The sequence below is a fragment of the Salvelinus sp. IW2-2015 genome, linkage group LG18 (genome assembly GCF_002910315.2).
Source record: "Salvelinus sp. IW2-2015 linkage group LG18, ASM291031v2, whole genome shotgun sequence".
NCBI classification, from domain to species: Eukaryota; Metazoa; Chordata; class Actinopteri; order Salmoniformes; family Salmonidae; genus Salvelinus; species Salvelinus sp. IW2-2015.
The window spans coordinates 3,686,103-3,690,027 of NC_036858.1; the positions used below are offsets into that span (position 1 = coordinate 3,686,103).

At 44.9% G+C, this 3,925-nt stretch overlaps 1 pseudogene; it reads right to left on the bottom strand.

The window, feature by feature from the left end:
• Nucleotides 1-467: 467 nt before the first annotated feature.
• LOC111977572 (protein shisa-6-like) lies at nucleotides 468-1,190 on the bottom strand (annotated as a pseudogene).
• Between the last annotated feature and the right edge of the window lie 2,735 nt (nucleotides 1,191-3,925).

A 3,925-nucleotide genomic window follows, 5' to 3' on the forward strand; every position in this document is an offset into this window, starting at 1 on the left:
TACTTTTGGCCTTGATCCCGAGTGGCGCTGCATCTCAGTGCAAGAGGGGTCACTGCAGTTCTTGGTTCGAATCCAGGCTGCATCACATCTGGCCGTGATTKGGAGTCCCATAGGGCAGTGCACAATTGGCCCACCGTTGTCCGGGTTTGGCCGGGGTAGGCTGTCATTGTAAATAAGAATTTGTTCTTAACTGACTTGCCTAGTTAAATAAATAAAAACATGTGTAACTCTGATGTAACATGAAAGACCAAATAAAATGTATTTTAGTTCAGTGATTTAAATAAACAGGAATATCAAAGTATATTCATAAAAAACATTGAAAAAATAAATTTTCAAAACAATCCACTTTAAAAATAAAATAATGTGCAGACCCCCTGCMGTACCTCTGTAGACCCCTAGGTGCCCGCGGACCCTTGATTTAGTCACCTTAATTTTGGCCATCCTACAAAGGTAAAAACTCCAATAGCTTTTGAACTGATTATGATAGAGACATGAGGTTTGGACCATTGGTTTTCTTAGAGGATTATTTACACAATTAACCAATGGTCAAAATATGCTTTTGTAATTGGACATCCTATTAATTCATTGATTAATTCTACGAATATATATTCTCTATGGCATATGATATTGATATTCATTTCCRGAGGGAGCTCTGTGGCTTCATCATAGGCAACTTTAGCCGAAACTCCCACCACAAAAAAAAAATTTACGCCAGAATTGCAAAAGTGATGTGCACCGCAGTGTTCGTCTGGTCCATACTCGGGTCAAAAGGCTGTCCTGATGGTAGTCTAGTCTTCCTTTGAACYGACAGCAGTACCGGTAGTAATAGACCTCACAGCAGTAGGGGTGAGATGTGTTGAGACACTCGAACTCTTTTTCATATTGTCCGCTCACGTCATGTAGTAACCAAGGCACGTATGGTGTCGTAGCCCAGGTACGTCTCGTGGTCCTCGGTCGAGTGTTGTCCTGCGGCGAAGCSGTGGGAATCGCCGCGACGACGTTGGCTTCAATCGCCTTGTGCTTCACCTTCTTGCCTCCCGTGGCGGCGCAGAGAACGCTCAGGGGGTCCAGGTATATGAGAAGCAGCAATAAGCGCCGTATCCCCATGGTGTGGTTAACTTGTCAGTTTGAGAGTTGCCACATGTGGTATGGCAATTAGATMAGGATCAGCTCACGGAACAAATAGATCTCAACCGAAAGTGGTACTAGTCGCCTTCTCCACTCAAGGCGCGGAGGTGGTGTGGGTGTGTGTTTCTGTTCACTCGAAGGGGTGTGTATTTTATTCCGACACCTCACATCATCAGAGAGAGAGAAGAGAAAGGGAGAGGTTTGGGTTGAAACGGGAGATGTTTCTGTCGTATCATTCATAAAACCAGGTTACCAGGCCTACACCTTCGCGCGCTCTCTTGGCATCCTCTGTCGAGTCCGTGCGCGGTGGTGAATAGCGATCCACCTCGCGGTCAGTTTGTGACAGAGATGGGAGAGGTGTGCCATTTCTTTACCAGGCGGTGACACTGACACAGCGGCCAGGATGGATCCAAACACCCGGAAAATGATGGTTCTGATCGGTCTCAACTGCCTCTGGCTCCAAGTGCTTTCAGAGGTAAGCTACTACGACCAGTAGCCAATTTAGTGGCCCCTATGTGCTATAATTGCGTTCCTTTTCAAGGTGAGACCTTTTTTCTCGCACTTCCATATCCCGTACGTAGACTATGTTTACTCTTGCGGATATATTGGAAAAAGTCTATCTTGCAAAACATGTTTAATCTAAATTAAATGAACCTTGAGAAATACGGTCAAATAAAACAACAGTGCCCCTTTTCTTTTTGAAGGTGCGCCTCATATTTTCTCCACCGACATAACGGTCATTAGGCTAGGTGCTATAGGCTACGTTTTATAATGGTTGGAATCACATACTTCATTATAATGGAACATTATGTACGTTTTGTTGCGTTTTTCATGATCATTTCATTCAACAATACTTCGTTTTAGCCTATAGGTACCACAAGGGGGTAGAGAGAGACTAATTGTGCTGGACGAAGCAGTTTGAATGTAGGTGCACGCATTCCTTAGATAGCCTTTATTATTAGTCAGGCATTAATAATATACATTATTGTTCTGCGTCAGTGTTTGCACACAAGAGTCTGTTTTATGTCTTTGTCTAATTGAGCGGATAAAGCGAGGTGCGCGCGCACGCACGCACGCACGCGCACGCACACACACACACACACACACCACTCGGGCACGGTTCCCTCATGGCGGGGGTGTCATAGGAACCAGCCCCTGCCTGTTTTCCCCTGGTGGTGCGTGGATGTACAGTTGCACCACGCTGTTTCCCGTTGTCGCAGCAATTCAATCACCCCCCCCCCCCCYCCAGCAGAACATCAGCACCATCTGTATMTGCAATATGTATTATGTTGTATTGAGACACAATGTAGCACTATTGCCTATATAGGCTTATGAGTGAATCCTTTCTCAATAGGCCTACAACTGTTGGTCCATATTCGAAGTTATCCTTTCACGCAGATAATCCCGAGTTGGTGCTATATTACTGTCTCATGGATCCCTCAACAAGCATCTTTTAGTTAAGGAGATTGGAGGGGCGAGGTGGTGAGGTKGGTTGTGGCTAGATGATTTACAGCTATGGATGGAAATTACTTTTCATAGTAGGTTAGTAGAGCATTTTAGCTCAACCTGATCATTTTCCTAACCTTGACCTAATTCTCCTAATCTGCTGCTTAARTTCTCCTAACCTGCTACAAATAGTAACTTCTGTCTGTTGAGGTGTGTGTAGGCCACGACTGGTTGTGGGAGGGTCAGGGGTCAGGGGGGGTGCCAGGGGTCAGGGGTGAAGCCAGTGTGGTGTTAATGGTACAGAACTGGTTTGGTGAATCATGTGAACACGCTCWTGTGAAGAGAAAYCTTGCCTGAGACCTGAAGACTTGTGTTAGCTCCCAGAGCTATTGCTTAGGCTTTAGCTTGGTGGGCTCTGCTGACTGTCTTGTGGTGGATATCTGTGTGTGTCTGTACCTGTTCTGTAACCCTGTCTCTGTGTGTGGCTATGCAGACACCTGTAGTATACAGATTTGAGGCTATCGGTTCCAATACCAACACAATTTTACCATTTAGAATGCATGCCCAGTACACTGATTCATTCTAAGTGGTATGTTAGTGTGAAAATTGGAACAGATCGAGCCTCTCTCTGTCCAGATGTGTTGGTTTGGTCTCAGCTGTCCTGTGGTAACATCTGATTTGCTGCTGTAACAGTATGATAACTGTGAGATTGATATGAGTGGAGATATCAACAGCATGTTAGCTTTTCATCAGAAACCCCTGTTCACTGTGTAATATGATTAGCCAGTGCAATAGCATAGGGAGGTGACACTCGTGTGTGTGTGTGTGTGTGCCTGTGTGCGTGCCTGTGTGTGTGCCTGTGCTTGCATTCTAACTCCCTTGAGTGGAAATGAACTGTCGAAGTCAAGGTGAAGAGGATGAAATGTTTATAGATGTTATCTGAGTCGTCTTTTATCCACGTTCCTCTCCTCTTCTTGTCTCTCCTCTCTGACCTGGTTTCTGTGACTATGAGAGACTGTACCACACAGCATTCTGTCAGATACTATCTGAAACGGTCTAATACTGGCTTCTTCATGACGCAGGTCTCTGTATTCTGCATGCCTGTGTGTCTGAAATGTTTGTACGTGTGACAGGAAGGAATTTAACCTGCATCGTCTGCACATCACAAGACAAGCCYACTGAGCTAAAGCCTCTTAGACAAGGTCATTCATCATGCGAGCGGGTTTCAACAAACCACTTTGGTTACTTTTGTCTTTTATTGGTGGTAAACCCAATTTTCCCTCTGAGGGTCAATATAGTATTTATTTGTTCTGTAACAGATATGATGTGAAATGTTGACAGTAGGTTGTGT